This window comes from Podarcis melisellensis (genome assembly GCF_964234715.1).
Source record: "Podarcis melisellensis genome assembly, chromosome: 7".
Classification (NCBI taxonomy): domain Eukaryota; kingdom Metazoa; phylum Chordata; class Lepidosauria; order Squamata; family Lacertidae; genus Podarcis; species Podarcis melisellensis.
Genome location: NC_138539.1, coordinates 73,081,105 through 73,108,072, shown reverse-complemented (window position 1 = coordinate 73,108,072; position 26,968 = coordinate 73,081,105). Strand labels below are relative to the sequence as shown.

The window sequence follows — 26,968 nt, the reverse complement described above, 5'->3', positions numbered from 1 at the left end:
AAGTATGATAACATTTGGAAAGAGTTTATATAGAATGTAGTAGGCTATTAACATCTACACAAGTACAAGGGAACCTTGGCTTTTGAGCATCTCTGCTGCTGAACATTTCAGAAGCTGAACACGGAAAACCCGGAAGTCAGATGACTGGTGAATGGTTAGACACTCTAATGAAGGGTTAGACACCATTTTGGCACCACATTCATAGCTGTAGATCCTGGGTTCAAGCTTTTCAGACAGGGGAAATGCAAAGCTTGAGAAAAACCAGGATACAGGTCCCAAGCTACTGAATATTTTCTTGACTTTTCCACTTTTCCACAACGTTTTACAGAGAACATCTGATAATACTGAATGACACCTTAGAGCAGAATGAGGAACAGGCCAAGGGTTTCCACAATGACCAGCTGCTATACTGCCATCCACAGTGACGGTAAGCAAGCAATCTTGATTTTGAAAGGCTTTGAATGTTAAAGTGTGTCAGTGGCTAAACATTCCTCTGTATTTCTCTACTTGTGCATTTTTAATGAGGAGCTCTGAGGATAATTGTCTATTTAATTCCCTATACTTATGTTTCTTTGAATGAAATGGTAACTTCTGAATTATGCTGATGAAAGTCAATATTTATCAAGTGCAGCTCGTCTATATACCCTATATATTACAGGTCTAGTAATTGCCAGAGAAACTATTTGTCAAAATCTAAAGATGCAAGGGGGGGGGGACGCGGGTGGCACTGTGGGTAAAAGCCTCAGTGCCTAGGACTTGCCGATTGAAAGGTTGGCGGTTCGAATCCCTGCGGCGGGGTGCGCTCCCGTCGCTCGGTCCCAGCGCCTGCCAACCTAGCAGTTCGAAAGCACCCCTGGGTGCAAGTAGATAAATAGGGACCACTTACTAGCGCAAAGGTAAACGGCGTTCCGTGTGCTGCACTGGCTCGCCAGATGCAGCTTGTCACGCTGGCCACGTGACCCAGAAGTGTCTGCGGACAGCGCTGACTCCCGGCCTCTAGAGTGAGATGAGCGCACAACCCTAGAGTCTGGCAAGACTGGCCCGTACGGGCAGGGGTACCTTTACCTTTAAAGATGCAAGGACAACGCAACAGCTTAATTATTAATTGTTCAATATGACATTGTTAGTTTCCATAATTTTTTATCAATCTAAAATGATTTGAGTTCCCTTCTCTTTTTGAATCACTCTAGGAAATGTGTGTTCACACATTGCATAATATCAGACTTCACAGAGACATTACAGAAAATCACTGGGTGGCCTACCTAGCTCTACAGAGTTGTTATCAGTGTGGAAACTCACGGCACTGCCACAGTGATGAGCCTTAAGGTGGCTTTCAGGTTCTATGCTTAACACTGCAATGTTGACTCCTGCTCAGTCTCAGTCCCACCACCACCCTCCTCTTCCCTCCCCAGCCAACATGCTCTTCCTCCTGTCTTCCTACCTTTTAAAATTCCAGTGGCAGCACCAGTCTCCTGGTCTCTGGTAATGTTTGAGCCACTCCTGCTGTTTGCAGTGGACAGTTTGAAAAATTTTCAAAACTTCATTTCTTAAAAAAAGAATTTAAAAAAAAGAATTTAGGTCTTTTCTAAACATTGTGGCAAATAGCAGGCATTTTTTCTGATCACCTCACGCAGGATGCCTGAGGGGGGGAAAGACCCACAAAACTATCTCAGAAACTAGGCTTCAGGTGAGGCAGCAGGGAAGTGGAAGTGTTTGGCTAGGTGGCTGCCATGGCAAATGGAAGCTGTATCTGGTGGACAGGTGATTGAATGAGTGGCAGGTTGATCCAGTGAGCCCTAAGCCAGTGCCTGACTAGACTTGTTAAGTATAATTGGTTTAATTGTCAGAACAATGGAAAATGTGTGTGCTTACTGATGATGGTTTAATATGGGGAAATTCCATTGCAGCATAATGTGGGACTTTAAGCTCCTAAATGACTTAATGATGAACTGTTGTAGAACTGCTTTCTACTCTCAACTTGGTGTAACCTTTGGTCATGAGATGAGGGTCTTGAGTTGCAAATTTGCCATCTTGGAAATGTGGTGGTTAGAGTCTTTTGTTCTTTCAGATTCTGTGGAGTAACAGACATGTGAAAGACTCTCCTGATGGGAGAGAAAACAGTTCCAGGAGAAATGGAGGATATATGAATAGAGAGACCTTTGCTTATAGGTCTGTTTGGCTAGTTTTGTTTTCCCCAAAACTCCATGGAGTAAGGATGTAAATGAAGCTCTCCAGATAAACAGCTCCAGGTTAAAGGGGCTGGAATGCAGGCAATGAAACCTGGGACACACACAGAGAGAGAGGCTATGTTTATTTCTAAGATGCTGGGCCTGTGCTGGACAGTGCAAGGCATTCTATGGATGTATCTTTGATGCTTTTGTTCTGCAAGTAAACTTTTGAATTAAAGTTATGGACCTTAGTGATGTTTTTTCCCCAAAAGGACTCAGTTTTTATGCATCCAGTTGCTTCAAACTATACAATATCAATATCTGGCAGCACCAGAACCAGAAGTAAGTGGGGGCACCTATTTTCTCTCTTTTTGTACCAGTTCCCATCATTTATCTCTCTTCTTTCCCACTCTTTGCAGGGTGGAGATCCTTCTAGCCAGAAGTCTGAACTTTTCACTTTCAGAGGGCTTTTCAAATTAGGGAAAGGGCTGCATGAAAGTAGGCTGAGGGTTATGGACTGCCTGTCTTTGCCCTGAAGGGTTGTAGATGTAAGGAACCCTTTTATTCCTTCAATTGCTGATCAAAGCATAGAGTAGGCAGAATGACAGCATGCCATTTTGCTTCAGCAAATGAATTGGAGAACTATAATGAGAACTTGGATATATCCTTTGGCTGCTGGTTTATCTCTGGCTTGAAGGAACAGAATGCTGGATTAAATGGCTTAATCAAATGAATATGTTCTCAATGCGGTTGGGTGTTCTAAGCAAGAGAGCTGGATTTGAGGCAAGGAAAAGAAAGTACAAGTGGGTTCACTTTCTCTTCCAATTCTTATTTTGAGCATCCCAGGCCAATCCCATTTATCTCTCCTCTACCATATGTGGAGATGCTTGTGCTCCAGATGCAGAGTTACACGTGCGTATATCTTCAGTTCTTTGTTTAATGGTTCAAAATGGCCCTGCTGTAACACATTCATTCCCAGCAATCTTCTAGACATCATAGCTAACAGAAGACATCATACCTAACAAAAATTCTGATACAGTCAAATAATATATGGGCAAAGTCCTGTGCCTCATGGCAATGGCAATTTCTTAGTCAGTGCTTTAGTGAAAAATGAAAGCTTCTAACTGGATATGTCCTGACTCTTGAGAAGAAGTATTTGTGATAATGGTATCTTCATTCTGTATTTTCTTGTTCCACAATGACCTGGAGTCCAATAACATTATTCCAAGCCTTACTTGGAATGTGAAATATTGACTTCAGCCATTGACATTATAATGATAGACGAAGACTTTGAACTAGAGTACCTACACAGTTAGCTATGAGCTACGTATTGCAATAACAATTGAGCTGTTGGACACTCATATCATTCTTAGATATAACTACAAGGAACAAAAATTTCTTCTCCACTTGAAAATTCAATTTCCCCAATAAAACTTTGCTCAGTAATAACTTGAGAAGTATGATTGCGATAGGAAGCCTCATCATCATTCTGTATTGATTTATGCAGAGGGCTGTGAGATTAATGTTTACTGTAGTAGAAATGAAATCCAGATGAGTCATTATATTGTTTATCTTGTTCTTGCCTTGGTCTTATTAATGCTGGGGGAGTGGGGAAGAAATGCATTTTTGACAGGAGCTTGGAGGAATACATTTATATTTAAGAGCAGAGTATTAAGATCTGGTTAATAATCTTATTTTGTAAAGTGCATCCCTGACAAAACTGATAAGAATAACTAAAGGGAAGAAGTCTGAATTGCCCCAGTGATCTTTGGTGTTTTAATTGGTTGCAAAGTTGTATAAATAACTGGGGCTGAGCCAACAAGTCACCCCACAGAAATGGTGAGGATAAATTTGGAGGTGTTTGGATGTGAAAGCTTCCTTCCAAACCCCAGATTACCTTTGAAGTCAATGCTTTATATGACTGAAGTCTGATGCACAACTGAGATGCTCAGTTTAAAACATAAATTTGATTACATACATTGGGATCAGCAGGGGCAAGGGGAATGATTAACCCCCACCCCCATGGTGTCCCTAATGGATGACATTTGTGCAAAGCGGGGGAAATAAGAACTGCATTTGAAGATAATTTTCCAGAAGAATAAAAGTCAATATTTAGTGTCCCTGAGAGCAGGGGGCCTGTTCTCCACTGACAGGGATGCCCTAGTGGCATGCCATGCATCACTGTGAGCAGAGATGCATTAAGCCTTCAAGGCGTACCAAAAATATATGGACCATCATGCCATGCGTGTATAGCTATTCCTACAAGGTGTGACCAGAAAGTTGGGTGAATGGTCACAGAAATCAGACAGTGAGAAATATTCAAACCTATATACATTACAAGTCTTCAAAGTAGGCCCTCCTCTGATACAATGCACCATTGACAACATTCGTAGAACTGTTGGAAACTTCCAGAGAAGTCCTTTTTTCGTACTGCTTTCAGTTCCCTTGTCACAGCAGCTTGAACGTGTGGAATGTTGGAAAATCTGTGCCCTTTCAGTGCAGATTTCAGTTTTGGGGAAAAAAAGAAATCTGGTGGGGCCAGATCAGGAGAATATGGAGGGTGGGACAACTCAGTAACCTCAGTAGCAATTTCATGCGGAATATGCAATTATTCCGCCCTCATTCAGATGGACAAATGCGAATTCTGCATCAATAACTCACGAACTCTGTCAACATTTGCGACTTGACGGTCATTGACGGTCTACCAGACCAAGGGTCATCTTCGATGGTTTGCCGCCCTTCACGGAAACACTTAAACTACTCATACACCGTCTTTCAAGTGACAGATTCATCTCCATGCACAATTGTGACCATTTCTGATGCCGATTGAATGTTTGAATATTTCTCGTTCTGCGATTTCTGTGACCATTCACTGAACTCTCCGGTCACACCTTGTAATTATGGGTGTGATGCTATTATTAATAAGTGGAATGAACCATCCTCAGGAAGCTTCACATCTGCTACTGCAAACCAGGATCCCCCAAGAGTGAACAGAGCAATGGCTCAGGCAAGAGTGAAGCACCCGTCTCAGGTGGTAGAAACACAAGAGACAGGGGCATGGAGGACAAGCAGGTGGACAAGCAAGAAGGGGGAGCGATCCTGACTGCTGGGGGTGTGGGGTACAGTGGGGGCAGCAGGTGGCACCTTCCCTTTTTGCCTTAGGTGGCTAAATAGGATGGGCCACCCCTGGCTGAGGATCATTAACTGCAGGGGAAAGAAGAGGCAAAGTTCATTGCACTCCATCCAGGTATCCTTTTTGCTAATCAGCAATTCTGTCAGGCTTATACCTTGAGCTTTCTTGACTGCAGTGCGCTCTCTCTCTCTCTCTCTCTCTCCCTCTCCCTCTCCCTCTCCCTCCCTCTCTCTGCGTATGCTGAAACCACTTGGATAGTTTGTCATAGAAGTATATATGTATGTGTGTGTGTATCATATAATTGCATGCCCTCCAACATTTCTCCAATGAAAATAGGGACATTCTAAGGAAAAGTGGGGCATTCCAGGATCAAATCAGAAACCAGGACGGCTTCTCTAAATCAGGGATGTCCCTGGAAAATAGGGACACTTGGAGGGTCTGTTCCTGTTGACAGATCTGGGTCTCTTCACACAGCATGTTTGTGTCTGGTGAGCTAAGATCTTACAGGGCTATCACACAGGCAATCATGGATTTGCAACAAGCATGTTTGCACACCACACAACTGAACAATTTTAGTGGTATCCTCAGCCAATAAAAACATTACTGTAGATCACGTCTGCAAAATATGTGACCTGCCAAGATGAAGTAGCGCAGTCAGCCACAGCAGCAGACTTCATAGGCCTAGCATTATTATTTTTTGCTGTCTGTTGAGAAATAGAAAAATAAGACTGGATTTGGGGTGGGGAGGCTGCCAAGCTCTTGGTTGGACAACTGCCTATCTGATAATCTGTGCTTGGCTCAATGGGTCGCAAGCTATGCTAGCCTTCTGTCAGCTAGTCTCATTTTGTATGAATATGTGATGCCCATCTGAAAGTCAGAGTGATTAATCTGTGAATGGTCTATCTGAGAGAGAAAAATTCTGCTTCATGTTCAGCTTGAAATAAGCATGTTAAGTGCTGTTCTGAATTAATACATTCTTCTTTATAAAAAAAACAAGACTTTTCAGATGAACAAAACTCCCTTTTTCGCATTCATCAAGGGCTCCCCTCCTCCCTTTTTTAAAAAGGCATTAACATGTGCTTAACTGTAGGTGCATAATTCAGTGTAGAATAATAAATTTATATTCTTTTCAAGTCTTATTCATTGTAGTTAAAAGGAACTTGTTCAAATTCATAGAACACAACCCTACATCATACCCTTCAACATTTCTCTGATGAAAATAGGGTTGCCCCCTTCCATAATGATAATTTTACTATTTATACCCCATACATCTTATTAGGTTGCCCCAGCACTCTGGGCAGCTTCCAACATACATAAAAAACATAATAAAACATCAAGCATTAAAAAATAACAACAACATCCTTCAGATGGTTCAGGGATTGGGTAACTCCATATTCTCCAACATTTCTCCAATGAAAATAGGGACATTCTAAGGAAAAGTGGGACATTCCAGGATCAAATCAGAAACTGGGATGGCTTCTCTAAATCAGGGATGTCTCTGGAAAATAGGGATACTTGGAGGGTCTGCTACATCTCAAAAAACCACTAGCCAAGAAGCCAACAGAGTAATATGATTCAGGGGCTATGCAAGTTGCCTGTTTATAAGCCTATTTATAAGGCGTCTGAGGATTGCAGAAACAAACAGCGAAAAACAATAGAATTTAAATATCATTGTACTGTAATGTATGCAGCTTTGTCAGTGAACCACTTTGGTGTACCTTAGCTCCCTGATGATTTTAATAGAAAAAATATTTCCCCCAAGCAATGTGATAGAAACAAACAAACAAACAATGTTCAAATGTGGAGCATTTCTTACGGAAATGTCATTACTTTTGCAACAACAGCATAGCATAAATCAGAAGGAATGTACAAATGTACAATTGTTCCCTAACTTTTATTTCCTTTTCTATGTGATGTAATTCACACACCAAATATATTTATATCTGCAGCTAGTATTGTAGAGGTTCTAGCTCTGGGCTACTTTTAATCTGTTTTAGTATTTTAACTTTTGTATGTTTTAAAATAGGGTTGTAATTTTTTATGGTTTTAACTTTTTGTAAACTGCTTTGGAGTTGTTGGGGTTATGCAAGCAGTGTATACTTCCATGGAGAAAAATCTCTCTCTCTCTCTCTTTGCCAAATTCAGGGTATTGGTATTATATTTTAAATTTAGTTCTAAGTGGATTTGTCCGAAAATATCATCAATTTATTTCCCATAAAAATGTTCCCAAACTGGTTCACAGCATCAAATGAACAACGGTAAGTCTAACAATTAAAAATAATAATTGCATTACTGCATTATGTGTTTATTAAATTTATACCTGGCCGTTCCTTCCAACAAAGTCCAGAGATAAACAACTTTGGCACTTAGATGCATCTTCCCATGTACATTTGGATGTGCAACAGATTAATGACTACATATCCCAGTCCTGCAAGTAAACTGTCCATAGAAGTCCCGTATTTTTTGCTCTATAAGTCGCACTACACCATAAGACTCACCTAATTTTTGGAGGAGGAAAACAATTAAAAAAAATATTCTGAATCCCAGAAGCCAGAACAGCAAGAGGGATTGCTGTGCAGCTTCTGGGATAGCTGCGCAGCCTGCATTCGCTCCATAAGACACACACATTTCCCCTTACTTTTTAGGAGGGGAAAAGTGTGTTGTATAGAGCAAAAAATACGGTATACTTACATACACTGATTTTCTTAACTGAATAGGAGTGACTGAGGTTAGACCCTAACATGGAAAACACTCAACATGTACAAAATTAATGAGACCCTAGCATATAAACAAAGGAGCTTTACATAGTCATTTAGATTTTCTCTGCTATTTCTTCTACTCAGAGTACTCCCACTGGGTAGTTCAGCGCTGCTGGTAGCATTGTTTGAGTAGACTTCATGCTTTTTGGCCTTTTTATGGGTAACAAAACAATTAACCTATGCTGCAGTAACCCTCAAACTCATTTAAGATGGGATTTTCCTATTAGTTCAAGCAACTCACTTTGGTGAAGCCTTGATCTATGTGCCTGATATTTTCAGCAAAATGGCATGTCCATGTGGAAAGGGATGCAGTGAAGCATCCAGTCACGATCTTGACCTTTTTAAAAATTCTGCTGGTTTGATAACATTCCAGCAAAAATAAAATAAATAAGAGCATAGCCAAAGTGACATTATTCCCCCCTCTTTTACTTTCTATGCACAGACATAAGTTAATACCTGACTTAATCAATTCTCTGTCTTAACTTTGTTCTATCCAGATATTGTAAAACTGATTTATTTCCTCCTTTGTGCATAAATAGAAACACAGGAGTCTTCATTTCCCTAGCTGCAGTTAGCTACAAGCTTAAATAAGTTAGAAGTCCTTATCAACAGACCTACTAAGCAGAAAACAGCCCAGCAGCCATGTTTTAAAGCCTACCAAATGGTTGGGACTGTGCCACTACCGATTTTTGTGGCTTGAAAAATGCAACAAGAACAGATTTATTGAGTGTGTCATACACGGGTTACTTTTTGGTTACAAATTGGGCAGGCTTGTTTAACACATGCATGTAGGCACACATGTATCCCCATTTACAGGGATGCGGGTGGCGCTGTGGGTTAAACCACAGAGTCTAGGACTTGCCAATCAGAAGGCCGGCGGGTCGAATCTCCACGACGGGGTGAGCTTTCGTTGCTCGGACCCTGCTCCTGCCAACCTAGCAGTTCAAAAGCACGTCAAAGTGCAAGTAGATAAATAGGTACCACTCCGGCGGGAAGGTAAACGGCGTTTCCATACGCTGCTCTGGTTCACCAGAAGCAGCTTAGTCATGCTGGCCATGTGACCCGGAAGCTGTATGCCGGCTTCCTCGGCCAATAAAGCGAGATGAGCGCCACAACCCCAGAGTCGGTCACGACTGGACCTAATGGTCAGGGGTCCCTTTACCTTTATCCCCATTTACACACACACAATGTATGGGCATGATACTTCAAGTCTGCTTTTGCCAACATCCCAAATGTCTCTGTTGGAGACATACCCAGAAAATTCACTTTGGCTTTTGTGCAAATGCCTTCATGTGGGATTCCATATGATGTGCAGGGAGTGGGGCTGTGTTGCTGGCTCCAGCTCGTGCACCAGTGTTTGGCAACCCTTCTTTTTGCAATTTTCAGGTAGGCAAGAAAGTCATGCCTGGCGGTGTGGTGCATTCAGCATTTGGGTTGCAAGTTCTGCAAGGCAGCTTTAAGATGCTAAGAAGAACTTTACTGGATCAGACCAAAGACCTATCTAGTCTAGGATTCTGTTTCTCACAGAGGTCAGCCAAATGCTTATTGGAAGCACACAAGCAGCACAGGAGGACAATAGCCCTCTCCTGCTGTTGCTCCTCAGAAACTGATATTAAGAGTCATCATGACACAAAACCAAGCATAGGCAAACTCCAGCCCTCCAGATGTTTGGGACTACAATTCCCATCATCCCTGACCACTGGTCCTATTAACTAGGGATGATGAGAATTGTAGTCCCAAACATTTAGAGGGCCGGAGTTTGCCTATGCCTGCACAAAACCGATGATAGCCTATTCTCCATGAATTATTCTAATCTTCTTTTATACTGTTGCAAGCCATCCCAATCCCCAAGATTCCAGGCTAACCAAGGGTTCATGTTTGCTTTTGAATGAGGTACAGCAGATTGTGGTGTATTTATGATATATGGTTTATTTACACATATGTGCAACCTGAGCTTATGATGAAGGGGTTCACAGCATTAACACCCCAAGAGTTGCTTCCTCCATTGTTGAGGCCCGGGATTCAAACAGAAATCAAACATTGTTTTTTCTCTCTCTCTATCTCTCGCCTACCAGCTTGATGATTTTCTTCTAGCTCCCATCACTTGAAACCCTCTGTTCTCAACTCTTGCTTTGTTCTTCTAACTATCCATAAGTGCCCACCCCTTTGCCTTCCCGCATAGAGCCCCTTCCCTTTGTTCCCCTTAATGACACATCACTCTTGCCTCACCAGGAAGCTTGACTGGCCAATATGTCAAAACTTGCTGGATCCAGGTATTAGAAAGAGCCAAGGTATAGGACGGTCTTGGCATATAGCCCACTCTCGCGTGCCAACTCAAAACAATTCATTTAAAACTGGTGACATCAAGTCAGCATTCACCACTTCAGCAGATGTGATGTCTTAATGAATAGGTCTACCTTAGAGTCTGGTTACCCCCAAGGATAGTGTGAATTTTCACTGACATTCCAAGCTGATTCTTCACATATGATTGAAGAAAGTTCAATATCAAAAGTATTGATGCACGTATTGCAAAATAATTAATTTTAGTTTCAATGACTTGTGGATGGGCTATGCTAGCTTAACGATCCATCAAGAAAGCAATAGTAAACCTCAAAAGCTGTCTGAGTGATTGTTTTTATGTAGCAGATTTTATCTTAATAACAGCATGCTTGTTTATTGTTTCTGGTAAACTTTATGACAGTTCTTTCCAGAAGGTTTTTAATCACACATCTCAAATGGCCAGGGGGTTTCTTAAGGCAAGAAGAGCTAGGTTTTATTTCCACAAAGGACTTGCAAAGGTGTTAGACACATAGCATGCACTCTGAGACTTTGCTGTGCACTCCAAGTCTCAGAACTAGCGGTCTGCTGAAACCTGTCATCCAATACGTTGAAAGTATCCATCCCCTGTAAAATAAGTCTGTTATTCTGCCTCACTCACAGTGTACATTAGAATTTCAGTGGGTGCAGAATTGAGTCTGTCTTATCAAGTTCCTTGTGTATTGGTAGGGTTCATATCTCCAGAATTGTAGGGAAAGCCCAATAAAGTTATGAGCCGCTCGCTTGTGAGGTGCTGGAACATCATCTTGCCAATAAACAAATAAACAATATAAATAAAGCAATATATTCCAAATCATTGGATTTCTGAGACAGTGTTGTACACCACAATTGATTTTCCATGAGGTGCCAGTGAAGAGTGAAGAGGTAAAGCTAAACTCATATAAAAAGGAGGTCAGTGCAATTTTTTGAAGGACCATGAATCTTGATTCTTACTAGAATATAAAAGAAATCAATTTAAGTATTGCTATATCCATTCAGCACTGCTTTGCTCACATGGATGGACCGTCTTCCACTCAAGTACATAAGATGCTATCAGGTTTGGTTTAGCTTTTGTAATTAGAGAGGGACAGCGAGAAATAAAAAAAGGGACACATAATCCTAAAATTAATGTTACAGGTGTATTTAAGTATACTAATCATATTTATAGCATAGTACTACCTGTCAGGATGTACCAACTTTGTATGCAATTAAGGCCTTTAAATTTTCACCTGGCTTGTCATTTATGACCTCTGATGAGACTAATAATATTGCACTGACTTGCAAAGAGAGTTTTGAGTCACTTAGGAATAATGCTGCTATGTTTTTCAGGGTCACTATGGAACTTTATGGTATTTTATGTGACAGGGCCATTTTCCTTCTGTGATGAATTATGTCCTGTAAATTTAATCCCCCTCAGCACAGACTTCTGACTCTGAGTCCCTCCTACTAACACCTGCTTTTGTGGGCATAGTATGTGTGATGGGATAATGAGCTGCTTGTGCGTAAAAGCTTAATCCCTCTGGGGTTTGGCTGGTCAACCAAACCCAGGCACTAACGGAGCCCCCAAAGCATGGCTCCGTCAGTCGCTGGTAGAATCTGACAGTGGGCGTCTACGGAATTTACTCCAACATAAAAGCTGTTTGACGGACATGCGCCTTCGTGACTCTCTGCGTGACAGTTTCCGGCGAGGGGTGGGAGTTGCTAACAGGGGTCTTGATACCTCTGCACTATTCTCACTAGAAGTATCCCAGAGCCTTCCCTCCGATTCCCCTTCCGCTGGAACTCCTGCGCTCCCCCTGCTGGTTCCTGCTTCTGCTGTAGGGTCTCTCCTATTCTCCTGGAGCCTTTTCCCCATCTCTCTCTCTGATGGCAGTTCCCTGACAGTATGATTGAGCTTAACTAAAGTAGCCATCACAGTGAGCCTACACCAAAATGCTGAGATTCATTTGGAGGTTCGTATTTCACATTTGGAGGTTGACACATCCAAATATTTTTGAGAGAAGCAAAGTTAATAATAAATACACAAAGCTGAATAATAATAGAAAGCTAGGCAAAATTCTTTGATGGGTTCTGCAACCTGCACATTTTTATATGCAATCTGTGCTATGAGTGTCTTCTGTCTCTCATCAGATTCCCATTAGGAATCTGGAACTGATGAAGAAGTTACTTGCACATGAGACAATACTACTAAGACCTTGGTCCTCATGTCAGGGGTACCATTTATGTAACATTGATACACTACCACATGTGATGATTCCTTTTTTTATATAAATTTTTATTAACAGTTTCAACATAACAAATTATCCAAACAAATCATCTTCATTATTCCCCCCACCTCCCCAACAAACCCTCCCTCCTTCCCCCTATGACTCCTCTCTCTGATTTCTCAACCAATGTTAACTTCTGCATATTATAAAATTGTATACATCCTTATATTATCTATCTACTATGTTAACCCTCAATAAATTTGTGTATGTTTGTTCAAAACTTGCCAAGGAGTCCAATTCATTTTGTTGTCTTTTTAAATAATTTGTAAAAGGTTCCCATTCTTCTTTAAAGTCACAGTTGTCCTTGTCTCGTAATTTGCATGTCAATTTCGCTAGTTCTACATAGTTCAATTTCTCTTGCCACTGTTCTTTTGTCTGGGTTTCCTCATTCTTCCATCCTTGTGCAATCAAGACTCTTGCCACTGTTGTAGCATACATAAATAAATTCTTTCTTTTCCTTGGCAGGTCTTGTCCTACTCCACATGTGATGATTCCTGAGCAACACTTACTATTTATAGGAAAATTAAATCCCGCATTTCACTAAGATGATCCCTCTGTGGTTTAGAACCCAATCTTTTGCCACCTACGGTCATTCTGAGGCATAAAAGAATAATAAATTTCCACAAATGCTATGAAATTACTGTGATGGGATGATGAGCTGCTTGTGCGTAAAAGCTTAGTCCCTCAGAGTTTGGGCAAGTCAGCAAACTTCTGTCTATAACGGAGCCCCTTAAGCATGGCTCCGTCAGTCGCTGGCAGAATCCGACAGTGGACGTTTATGGAATCTCTTCCAACATAAAAGCTCCTTAACGGAAACGCGTCTTCTGGACTCTCGGCGCGACAGTTTCCGGCGAGGAGTGGGTGTCCCTATAGGAGGTCCTGAAACCTCCCCACTGTTTTCGCTGGAAGTGTCTCTGAGCCATCCCTCCGACTCACTTTCCCTCGGAGCTCCTTCTCTCCCCCTGCTGGTTCCCTCTTCTGCTGCTAAGTCTCTCCTAACCTCTGTGAGCCCTTCCACCTCCTGTCCTTCCGATGGCAGTTCCCTGACAATTACACTGCATTGCTAAAATTCAATCTTCAACCGATGCAGAACAAATCTTTGAACCATCCTGTGGATCTTTCCACTGTATCTTCCACTGTTTCTTTTCCTGTCGCTTGCCACTGAAACCTGAAATAGCATTCTTAAACCACATGTTCAGTAATAAATCTACTGGTCACCTCAAGAGCATTTCTCAGAAAGGTCTCCAAGGATATACATATTGGACTGCTTCTGCAATGTTTAGATAACTTATCTGAATGAAGTGGTGAATAATGGCAGTAATAAACACAGAAAGTGTGTGTGAGAGAAGGCTGCCTCTCTTGTGTGGGTTTTCTGTAGTTGATTTGGCATTCAGTCAGTGCTATATCTGGTGGCTTGTTCCACTGGTGACATCTTGTATTAATAAAAAGCAAACCCCGTTGTCTCCTAGTGCCTTTCAGGGTGAACTAGCAAAAGCTGTAAAATGTCAGATGCTGATATGAAAGATGATATCTCTCTGGCCTATATGCTCTGACAGTGACTCAAATATATTAGAAATGGGACTCCAGCAGGCAGCAGTTCTTCTCAAAGGGAAGGACATCCCAGAAACAGTCCACTAAAACTTCACAAAACTGATGTCTTCTTTCAAGACAGTTTCTTCTGTATTCAAAACAGGGATGAAGTAAAAAGTGAGAGATATGTGGGATATGAAACACAAGAGCAGTCAAGTACAACATTCCTAGAGTTGACATGTTTGCACATGGGGAGGAATGTTTGTCCAGCCAGCAGGTAAACTTCCTGTTTCCTTCTGGGCTGGGACAGACTTCCTCTGCATGTGACTAGAGGTGGGTGTGGCCTCACCTGTGCAGGTAATGACAAAAGCACAGGGCAGGGCAGCCATCTCCATCTCTTTCACCACGTGCATCAAAGAAACAACATCTGCTTAGCCAAAGATGCCCTCTTGGCTTCCAGCCAAGAGAGGACAAAGGGACTTTCTTCTTATGGAATAGTTTCCAAGTGTATGTTACTTTTCTAAGCTAAGTCTGCCTTCTGGGATCCGATTATGTACAGAATGTGAGTAAACTCTTATGCTTTTGTAGAAGACTGTGTTGTGTCTTATCTTTTATGAGGGAATAAGGGGAAAATACCAGAACAGTTATTATGGAGGCTTTAGCGAGCCTGAGCAAACACATCCTCTGCAAGTCTAAAAGAAGGGAATGTTACTCTGCTAAAATTGTGGAACTTGTTAACACAAGTTGGATAAGGATATAATCAGACAATATATCCTTTCCTGCATCCCTGAACATTCCCACCAGGTGGACAATAAGTAAAAGGTCATTCATTAAGAAAGGCCCATAGCACAGTGTTCAGTGAAGGCTCTAGACTATGGGTGGGTGGGAAGCTCTCAAAGCAAAATGGCTCTGACCTCCAGGGGAAGCAGTCTTATATAGGTTTTCTCCTCCCCTTTGCAAGGGCTCATGGGACAGCTTTTTCCCATGAGCCCATTGCACAGAGAGGATACTGGGCAAAACCTTGCCCACTATTTTGCAACAATCTATGGGCCACATAGCTGCTGGGCAAAGGCATTCCGCGCTTATGGGACACAGAACGGGGCATGTAATAGAATAAAAACCAAACAAAGCTAATATCTAAAAAGAGCAAAATAATAAAAGGAAAATAATGGGGGGAGAGAGAGAGAGGGGGGAAAAACAAAAAAGAAACATACCCGCATAAATACAACATTTTATATTCTGTCAACCTTCTTCAATTCACCACCTCTCGCCTAGAATATTGTATACAGTGGTACCTCAGTTTACACATGCTTCATGTTACAGACACTTCAGGTTACAGACTCTGCTAATCCAGAAATAGTACCTCGGGTTAAGAACTTTGCTTCAGGATAAGAACAGAAATCGCATGGTGGCGGTGCGGTGGCAGTGGGAGGCCCCATTAGCTAAAGTGGTACCTCAGGTTAAGAACAGTTTCAGGTTAAGAACGGACCTCAAGAACGAATTAAGTTCTTAACCTGAGAACGGACCTCAAGAACGAATTAAGTTCTTAACACTGTCATTCTGATTGTCTCACTGAACAAAGGCAAGCAAGCAAAATGATCAAGGGGCTGGAGCAACTCCTCTGGCGAAAGGTTGCAGCATTTGGGGGCTTTTAGTTTTGAGTTTAGAGAAAAAGTGAGTAAGAGGTGACATGATAGAATTTTATAAAATGACGCATGACACAGAGAAAGTAGGTAGAGAAAAGTTTTTCTCCCTCATGGACATCCAGTGAAGATTAATGTTGGAAGATTAAATACAGTTAAAAGATTCCATTAGCTACAGGAGATGCCGACGATAAGAGAATGGCAGATAAGGCTGGTCGAATATGCTGAAATGGCTAAATTGACACACAGAATTCGCAATCAGGACGAGACGAAGCACCCAAAAAGAATGGGGTAAATTTATGGTTTATATAAGTGAGAATTGTACAAATATGAAAATGTTGGCAGGATTGAAGTAAATCTTATGTCATGGTGTAATTTTTTAATTAAAGAAACTGTGAATTATGGATTGGAATAGGAAAACTTGTGGAAGGGAAAGACGGAAGTCAACGGCTCTATGGAGCATAAAGTAGGATATATGTAATAAGAGTTGATGTTTTTGTTGGTTGGTGTTGGCGTTCTTAAACCTCATAAAAATCATTTTTTAAAAAAATACAGTTAAAAGAAAGTATTTATTTCACACAGCACATAGTAAAATGATGGAATTCCCTCCTATGGGAAGCAGTGATGGCCATCAATATGGATGGCTTTAAAAGAGGATTAAAGAAATTCAAGGAGAATGTGGCTATAAAGGCTACTAGGCCTAGTGGCCATGCTGTCTCCTTTGGAATGTGCATTTGAAAACCAGTTGCTAGAAACTACAGGAGGGGAGAGTGCTCTTGTGCTTGAGTCCTGTTTGCAGGTTTCCCATAGGAATCTAGCTGGCCACTGTGAGAACAGGACACTGGACCAGATGGGTCTACTGGCCTGAAGGTAAAGGTAAAGGACTCCTGGATGCTTAAGTCCAGTCAAAGGTGACTTTGAGGTTGCTGTGCTCAGCTTGCTTTCAGGCCAGTGTTTGTGCACAGACAGCTTTCCAGGTCATGTGGCCAGCATGACTAAACCACTTATGGCACAACGGGACACCGTGATGGAAACCAGAGTGCATGGAAACACCATTTGATGGGACTTAACCCTCCAGGGGTCCTTTACCATTACCTCTACTAACCTGAAGCATCAGGCCCTTTTTATTTTTATTTTATCCAGGTATTAAACAGGCACTTTGAATAATGGATCCAACATACTACCTGACAAGAATTTTATGACTGAAGCTTTAAAAGGAGTTCAAATTCCTTTATGTGGAAACTGAAAGCAGATTCCTAGAATACCCTTATCTCAACTAACCTGCAGTCAAAGGGACATTGTTAATCCCTGACCTCAACTGGAAACCGATGACTTCAAAAGTATTCTTATATGCATTTCTACAGGGCATGAGACATTGAACTGAAACGGTTTTGAGGTTACTTGACATTTTGCAGGAGTAAACCAGAAATGGAACGGGGTGGGGTGGGGAGGGATAACAACACTACCAAACCACAATGACAGAATCGTGTGGCAAGGTTATTTGGTGGCATGCAAGACTGTCATCGCGGGACGCAGGTGGCGCTGTGGGTTAAAGCCTCAGCGCCTAGGACTTGCCGATCGAAAGGTCGGCGGTTCGAATCCCTGCGGCGGGGTGCGCTCCCGTCTTTCGGTCCCAGCGCCTGCCAACCTAGCAGTTCGAAAGCACCTCCGGGTGCAAGTAGATAAATAGGGACCGCTTACCAGCGGGAAGGTAAACGGCGTTTCCGTGTGCAGCTCTGGCTCGCCAGATGCAGCTTTGTCACGCTGGCCACGTGACCCGGAAGTGTCTCTGGACAGCGCTGGCCCCTGGCCTCTTGAGTGAGATGGGCGCACAACCCCAGAGTCTGTCAAGACTGGCCCGTACGGGCAGGGGTACCTTTACCTTTACCTTTTTAAGACTGTCATCATATTTCTCTAGCCTTTTCAAACACTGCCTGAGTTTCCCATCATGCTGAAGTGATTTTTAAATGTGTACGCCTCCATCTCATAATAATTTACACGTCCCCGGCCTTGAACTAAATGTTGTCTCCCTCTGCTTGTAACCTGCGTATTCCTCTTGTGCTGATTTATAACAGCTTCTAAATACAGACTAGAAGTGGCTTGTCATTCCCCCCACCCGCCTTTTGCCTGAGGCTGTTGAATTCCCTGCCACTTCGATATCCCTGTTTGAAGACATTTTTGTTCTCTGGAGCGTTTCAGACAGTCCTATTTAGTTTTGTGATTTATTCTCCTGTACGTGTACCTTCAGATGCTCTCCGCGGAAGGTGCTTTATGAATGTATGTTGCATTATACCGTACAGCTGAGTGGCTTATGGCTGGGGAAGTGGGAATTCTCTGAGATCTGAAACTCAAACAGCAGCAGCTATCCGTCACTCTTCTCGCTAGCTGTGTGAATATCTGATGTGCCCAAGGGGTTAAAAATGTGGTCACAATGGCTCAGTTTTATGGCTCAGACATATATGCATGCAAGGGTAGGGATGGGGTTATCTCCATGTGGTGCACTTCAAAATCTTCTCACAAACCCATCCAGTGCAGTGAATGAGAATAATCTCACAAATATGTATCTTGCATGAATGCAAAGGCGAATCCATAGATGTTGGGCATTTATTTATTGAAAAGCATTTCTAAACTGCTCAGTATTTTAAATCCTCTCACATCATAGGCAAAACTATGGCATAAAAACAAGAAAACAGTATCAGGGTGTGAACATTAAATGCCGTGATAAAAACAGAAACTCAGTTAAAAACAAGGTGCAGTCTAAGGGGTTGGGAAAAACCTGGGCAAAAATATAAATTCATAAAAGACATCAGAAATGTCTGATACATACAACAGGTAGAAGGGCATTCCAGACCGCATGGAGGAATAGCAGAAAATGCCTGTTTTCTTTTTTTAAAAAAAATAAATTTTATTAGTATTTTCCACACAACAACAACAACAACACGAAAGATATCTAAAAATAACAATACACACAAAAATCAACATTCGAAAACTAAAGAAAGCAACAACAAGAACAACAACACAAAAAAAGAACAAATCTTTATCTTTCAAGTTAATATTATAAACACTAAAACAACAACAAGACATTGACTCCCTCCAACCCCACAGCACCTCCTTTATCTCTCATTGTGTCTTCCTGTCTTCCTGTTTTCTTTATCATCTCTATCCTAACATCTAGATATAAATCCCTCTTTCATATCCTTTCACTTCACAAGGTTATTCCAGACTCAGCCAGATTTCTGTCCTTGAACCTTGACTTTTGGGGTATTCATTTAGGCACTCCCATTCTTTTTTTACTTCACTTTTTGGTTTTTGTCTTATTATGTCTGTCAATTTGGCTAATTCTAAGTATTCTGAAAGCTTACATAGCCACTCTCCCCTGGTGGGTAACTGATTCCCTTTCCAGTTCTTAGCCACCAGGATTCTTGCTTCAGACGTTGCGTATAAGAAAAAAATAGTTTTGTCTTTTGGAATATTGTCATTTAAAATTCCTAAAAGGAATGCCTCTGGCCTTTTACTACATGATATTCTTAATATTTTCTTTATTTCTTCATGGAAAATGCCTGTTTTCAGGTCACCACCCTGTGATATTCTGTAAGGCAAGGTACCATGAGCAAAATTTCCTGTTGATTTCAGTGGTTGACAGGTCTACTATACATGCAGTAGCCTGGTCCTAAGTTGTTATGTTAGTAATAAGATCTTGAACATCACCTAGAAGTTGATTGGCAACCAGTGCAGTTTCTTCAATAGAGGTGTAGTATGTGTGCACCCAAGTATGTTATGTCACATATGTGTTTTATTGTATAACAGTGAATTAGAACATGGATCTGTATTACGTTTTGTGTTTCAAGCCACATAGTCGTGACCAGAATTAGCCAGTCAACAAAATTAGCAGATGATGATAATGATGCATCTGTGGAATTCTGTCTTTGTGAATTATGATATGAATCAACCTCATCCACCACTTCCAGACTAATGCACAGATGAGAAATTAGAGTTGTGTGCTTCACTAATGTTTGGGTGTAGCTTTTGGCTTAAGGAACGTATAAAATGCATTTAATATCATTACTCTCTGTCACCTTAACCTACCTCATAGATACAGATAGGTAGCCGTGTTGGTCTGCCATAGTCAAAACAAAAAAAAATCCTTCCAGTAGCACCTTAAAGACCAACTAAGTTAGTTCTTGGTATGAGCTTTCGTGTGCATGCACACTTGGTATCTGAAGAAGTGTGCATGCACACGAAAGCTCATACCAAGAACTAACTTAGTTGGTCTTTAAGGTGCTACTGGAAGGAATTTTTTTTGTTTTGACTACCTCATAGAGTTGTTGTAAGGATGGAAAATACCACATTTCCCACCATGAGCTCCATTTGGAATAGGACATAAAATAAATATATCTGCTTGCTCATTGCGCATTAAGCCATATATGGTCAGGATTGTGTTGGTTTGGGGCTACTCAAGTGGTTTGGGTGTTACTAGGGCTTTTTTCAGCCAAAACGCGCCAGAACTAAGTTTGGGCACCTCTCAGGTGAGCACCATTGCCGTTATAAGAGAACAAGGGAGAAGTTAATGGTGTGTTCTGGCACCCCTTTTTCTTAAAAATAAAAAATAAAAAAATAGTTCTGGGTGTTACCTAATTTATGACCTTATGAATGAAGCAGATTCTGTGACATTAAGGAAACTTCCTGACATACTTCCTGACTAGCAGAATGTATAGGACTCTGGACAAACCAGAACAATTATTTATTTATTTATTTACGTTCAAAATTGTTCCATGCATCCAGACACTGTATGTAATTCTATGTACTGTACTTTTCTGTATATGGGCATATTCATGCTTTGTATTTTGGTTCATTTAACTTAAATGTATTGATAACACATCTATGTTTATTGTACAGTATTTACTTTTATTTCTCAATAAATCTTACCCCCTGCACAAACTATTTTACGCACTGTACCAAGTTTCCTAAAAATGCATGTAGATTATGTCATAACAAGGGAAATTCAAAGATGGTGTATTAAGATATTGTGAAGAACAGTATGTCCCAGTTGTCCCAAGTCACAATTTCCTCACCTTAGACAGACTACACAATACTGAGGTACATGGACTTATGGTCTGACCCTGTTTAAGACAGTTTCCTATTTTCTTGTCAACTTAACTTTACTCTCTAGCTGCAAAATCAAACCCATCTTTTGATTCCTTATTTTACTTGTTTTCTCTTACTTGCACATTCTCAAAGATGCCTATGGCACCAGTAGTTTTACATTTTCCAGTTTCCAACATTGTTGACTGACAAAAATGGAGGGGGGGATGAGGAAGATGAATAGTCTCAGGGTAAACTGAACCCTTCTTGGTATAGATCCTCTTAAATTTCCTTTGATTTGTTGGGGTGTTGTTTTTCTTTTCAAGTGTGAGGAAACCTCACATTTTCCTGTAGCTGTGGATTGCTGAAGAGATATGTCTCAAGTTTATTTCTTCTTCTTTGCCAGTTCCAATTTAGCTGCCAGTAGTAAATATGATGTGATATGATTTGATACAATATATGAGCTCCTCTTTTCTTATTTTGGTGCAATCTCTCTCCCCAACGCTTTGTGGTTGCCTTCTCTGGGGAGACAACTAATAAAAAAGGAAATAATTGAAGACTACGGCTGCTGGCCTAAGAAAGACTTCCTAGAGAATAGTCAAGCAAGTCTCCCTCAGGCTGAGCAGCAACCAAGCAATATAATGTATTGGCAAAAGCATTATAATAACTTGAGAGTAGTTTCTTTCTCTCCCCCCCCCCCACCCCTTTTCAGTTCCTTGGGAAAATCTACAAATAACCTCCTACCCATGAGATTATATGGCAGCTTTCCCCAAGCTGATTACTACTTGGAGTGAACTACAAGTTACTGTGTTTTATAATAGCTCAGTTACCTGAAGTTGCTGCATTATCTATATATCCTCTGTTTGTTTTAGCTATTCTTCACCACAGCTGAGGAGTTTTTAAGAAGCACTACTTGCCTGCCTTGGCTGCAATCTCTTCTGTTTGTCACTGTGTACTCTTTTGTGACTCTTTTGCACACACAATCTTTCTCTCTCTCTCTCTGTCTCTCTCTCTCTCTGTTTGATCAGCCACTGTATTTTTAAGAGCATTTTTGGTAGTTACTTCCTTATAACTCACCATAAAGACATGGTTGGTTTTCATGAGTAATCACCTGTGGCTTGAAACAGCATGGATGATACAACATTGTTCTGTATTGTCTCATCTGACTGCCAGAAGCTCTCAAGTCTCTCAGAACCTGATGGCAAAGCCCTCTTTCTATCTCAGGAAGCAATCCAAGCCCAAGATCCACTGGGATTCTTTTAAGATCCCATGGATCTCTAGCTCAAACGGCCAATACCTGGGACAGCTATGCTATCATAAGTCTCACATTCCAGCTCAGCTGAAGATACACCGGCATACCTCCCTCATCCCAGCTCAAAATAAAACTGGAGCCAGGCAGTCTGCTGTTTATGTTGACAGAAAAACCAGCTTCCCAAGTCTACCTACAAAAGAGGCAATAAAATTGCTGAGTGGCTGAGTTTGATGGCACAGAAACCTCCATTTAAAAGGTTTATCTTCCTCTTGGGTCAAAAAGACCTAGGCACAGGAGCTCAGCAGCAGAAGGTCTGCAAGCTTTAATGGCTAAAAGCTGGAATTCATTTTGATAGAAATCCACTAGGAAAGTTTGAAGTTATAAAAAGTGAGCAAGCAAATCCGGTCTTCCAGGGAAATATAGCATTTCCCAGAAAACAAAAATGTGCAGTCAAACTATGCATTGTAATAAACATGTGCCCCAAATGGTGACCATGTGTTTAACTCACCCTTCTTCTCTCAGAATGCCTGAAAGAATTGACCATGTGTTGTGAAACGCACATTAGTCTGCATTTCCTCACCCACACTCTGCATCATTGGCTGCAGATGGTGATGGCAGTGGTGGTGGTGGGGAGAACTTCATGATGTCACAACATGAGGTAAGTTCTGCTAGGCATTATGAGGGAAAAGAAGGAATCAGACAGCTGCTATCTCTGGCAACTCCTACACATTTGCTGCAATGTCTAGTTGGCTGACATTTGTGTGTAGAAATTGCATTTTTATTCAGTTGTTTACTTCCCAAGGCCTTTATTTAGGGATAGAGAACCCTGTCCAATTAATTTGTCTAATCTTATGAAAGCTTTTTTTGTTGGGGGGGGCTTCTCTAAATTTTTCAGGCAATTCATCTGAGGACAGAACTCCACATTTGCTTCAAATTTTCCCTTTAGGATGGGTATTTTCTCAAAATATTTGAATTTGGAGGTGTTTCCCCCTTAATCTCTAGATTTCTGCAATAAAGATGTACATGCTCAAAACCTTGACTGTTAACAACAGCATTTGAATGTATATTTTTTAATTCCTAATAATAAGATGGAATCTAAACTACATTTCTCGAGTGACCAATGCCGGCAATGAACATGCTATAAAGCCTTCACTGAACAAATATGGCTGACCTCCATGAACTATGGATTTTTCCATAGAGCCAGTGTGGTGTAGTGGTTAAGAGCGGTAGTCTCGTAATCTGGGGAACCGGGTTCGAGTCTCCGCTCCTCCACATGCAACTTCTGGGTGACCTTGGGCCAGTCACACTTCTCTGAAGTCTCTCAGCCCCACTCACCTCACAGAGTGTTTATTGTGGGGGAGGAAGGGAAAGGAGAATGTTAGCCGCTTTGAGACTCCTTAAAGGGAGTGAAAGGCGGGATATCAAATCCAAACTTCTTCTTCTTCTTCTTCTTCTTCTTCTTCTTCTTCTTCCCCTTGGTTAGTGGGTATAGACCCACCCACCCCTGCCAAAAAACCCCATCCACTTACCACAATTCATGGTTTCAGGAAAAACATAGAAATTCTATTTATTCTATTTCATATCCATATGGTATTTCATTATTTACTTTAAGCTGCCCAGAGAACTTTATGCTATGGGTAAGAATGGACAATTCTGCCAGTTTTGATTCCTCTTAGTTTCTCATTTTTCCAGTCTTAAGTTCAGTTCTTCATATTTCCACATCAATTTGCTTTTTTTATATAAAAAAAAGGTCATTATAAAAATTCCTCAGCATTTTAGTGTGAATTTCTTCTAACATGCATATTTTTGCAAAGTAATTCTCCCTAACATAAAGGATTTTTGTATGCTATAGTTACTAATATTTGTACTTGACTACAATGCATTATGTACACATTACTTGGCTAGAGAAGTCCATTGCAAAATTCAGAGAAGTGCAAATTTCAAAGGATGGCTGCATATTGTTTCAGAAAGTGCAAATTTGAGAGGTTTGTGTTTAAATGTCAACAGCATACAAATGCCTATCATCACCATTTCCCCCCCATATTTAGTCTTGACTGCTCTTCCCCCTCCTCTTCAGTCCCCCTCACATCTTGATAAGTTTGCAAATGTGTTCAGGGGTGGTGGTGAATGAGAGACTGGAAGCGGAGGTGATTGGTACCCAGCCATTAGGAACCAACGCAAAATTCTGAAACGTTTCACCTTTCATTAAAAATTTCCAGATTAAAGATGGCAACCCTAGACTACACTTGCAGCATCACTTATTAAAGTCTCTCGAGCAGCCAGTCTACAGTCTTTTTGCATGAGATTTGAGAAAATTGCTCTGACTCAATTGACAGTACTCAGCTAAAGGCCATTCATTTTGCTTACAGCATCTCCTTATACCCCAGTCACTGTAAACATCCCAAATATGATGCCTTTACTTTATATAAGAAATGAAAGTCCAAACTGCTGTTGGGTTCATAGTTCTTATTCCTACAGGCCTCCAGAGATAATTCTGTTTTAAGCTGTTGTAAGTCAACAAGCTTCTGGAAGAGATATTGCTGAAGTCACTTAAGAAATACTGGAGCTTGCTCAGCCTAAGCGACAAGGAGAAAGGTTGATAAAAGTGATTCAGATAGTCCAGGGAATGAATGTTATAACTGAGTACAGTTCCAGTGCACTGTGTTATATTAAAATGTGACTTTGATCCATAAAGAGAGAATCATAGCTCTCCTGGTATATAGCTTTACAGGAACACCAAGACCGAATTGTTGGGTTTACAGCTTAAACAATGCAGAAAATTTCATTTCAAGTAACCCAGGGCAAAGATCGCAGTCTGGAACATGTTCAGATTTGTCACTTCTTCTTCTTACTCCTGTTCTTAAAATTAAAAGCATTGTTTTATGGTTTGAACCATTCACCAGGTACTTGTTTCAATTCCTTGTGTGTCGCTTTCTGAGGGCAAAGGCAAGCACAAAGAAAGAAAGAAAAAGAACAATACTTCAATGCTACCAATGGAAAATAGAGTAGTAATGTAGGGGGTGGTGCTAAGTATGGGAAGCTTGCATAATTTACCCTAGTGTAAGTACTCCAGATCCAAACTCTGTTTGGGAGTGGCACTACTGCTGTTGGAGCCAGCCTAAGCATGCAAGAGGTTACTTTGGCTATTGTGTGTTACTGTAAAAAGGAAATTAATAACAAACCATTTAAATCGCAGGGCTTTCTGTAATTTTACTGCTAAAACAGCATTTCATTTTTATTAAATTGCAACTTACTTTACATTTCCTTTGATAAGCTGGAAGGAGTGGACAGGAATCTAGTGCTTCTTCTCATGAGTGTTTTCTGTAAAATGCACATAGATGCATTACTGTCACACCGTTATTTTCCGTTCTGACATCCCTGAGGGATTAACTAGCTACTGTTGGGAGATAAAATGTTGGATCTTAGTCTGATCCACTAGGCAAATCTTGCATTCTGTCATGGACCAGGAGTCAGCTTCACCTGCCGAGCAGCAGCCTGAAGGGGAGAAGGCAGAGAGGGTGGAATGACTCCACCTGCAGCTGATTAGCCTTCAAGGACACAGAGGAAACGGCGCAGATGAGAACCCGCTGGCTTCAGCCTTCTTACGCAGAGCTTCCAGCAGCAGTCAGACGTTGGAAACAATGCTTGCAGTTCCTTGCCACTTCCTGCTTGTCTTGACCACATGATCATCGGATTCCCTGACTCCTGGACCACCTTACAACATGGACTGCTATTCTCCCTATGGACCTGACATAGGATGCTGACTCTGTCTTTAGGCAAGTACACCTCCGGAGACTCTTCTAGTCTGGTCTTCCACTCCACTGAGCTCTGCACATTGTTGCTCAGCAACAAGACTACAACACATTCTCCTTTTCACAAAGACACATTACATGTTTGACCTTTAAGCCAATGCCTTATTCAGCTGACATTTGCCAAACAGTTGACTGTCATAGAAAACAGCAGTTCCCATATGAATTTCTTCCCTCCCCTAGTGATACCTGCATCCTTATATCATGATGTCCTGGCTTTTCCTGATTCTGCTAGTGCCAGGCTCTGGAACCTTTGGCCCTCCAGATGTTGCTTGACTACAACTTCCATTATCACTGCCCATTGGCCATGCATGCTAGGGCTGATGGGAATTAGAGTCCAACAACTTCTGGAGGGTCACAGTTTGCCCAAGTCTTCGGCTCATGGAATCCCTGTGACGTGGAGTGGGGGACATACACAATTTAATGATGCCAGCAGATTAAATAAGTTGCAATTACAGAAGGACATATATGTCTACATACTTTTTTATGAGGTGGGTGGGTAAGCAGACTAGTTTCTAACAATTTTAATAAGAAGAATGGTGTGATACATTTTGCCTTGTATATCAGGATCTGATCATTATGGTTCATCTGGGATGTGTGTCAACTCTCCTCTTGCACCCCCCTGTTGATGCCCAGAGCAGTGTTTTTCCAACTTGGGCTTCCAGCTGTTTTTGGACTACAACTCTCATTATCCCTAGCTAGCAGGACCAGTGGTCAGGGATGATGAGAAATGTAGTCCAAACAGCTGGAGATCAAATTTGAGGAAACACTTGTCTCAGGCCTCCTGTTACTTATGGCAGCCCCATCTTTCATGTCCTGCTTCATCTTGGCCTCTGTAGGACTTCTTACTTGGAATATACATCTAGCCAAGTATAATGTGATTTCCTTTCAGATATCCTTTGAGTTGTAGAAATAAACAAGCAAGTGGCAGGTCAAACATTTATGATCATGCTACACCTCAGAGAAAGCCCCTTTTGAAGCTCTGTACATTTTCTTGATGAAAAGCGTA

The 26,968-nt window shown here is 41.3% G+C and overlaps 1 long non-coding RNA gene across 1 annotated transcript in view; it reads left to right on the top strand.

The window, feature by feature from the left end:
* The first annotated feature begins 334 nt into the window (after positions 1 to 334).
* The window catches only part of LOC309373874, a 39,548-nt gene continuing 12,914 nt past the window's right edge, over positions 335 to 26,968 (top strand). Inside the window, exons 1-2 of the long non-coding RNA XR_014170261.1 lie at positions 335 to 427; positions 22,673 to 22,808. This is a non-coding gene — a long non-coding RNA (uncharacterized lncRNA). The remainder of the gene's footprint in view (positions 428 to 22,672; positions 22,809 to 26,968) is intronic.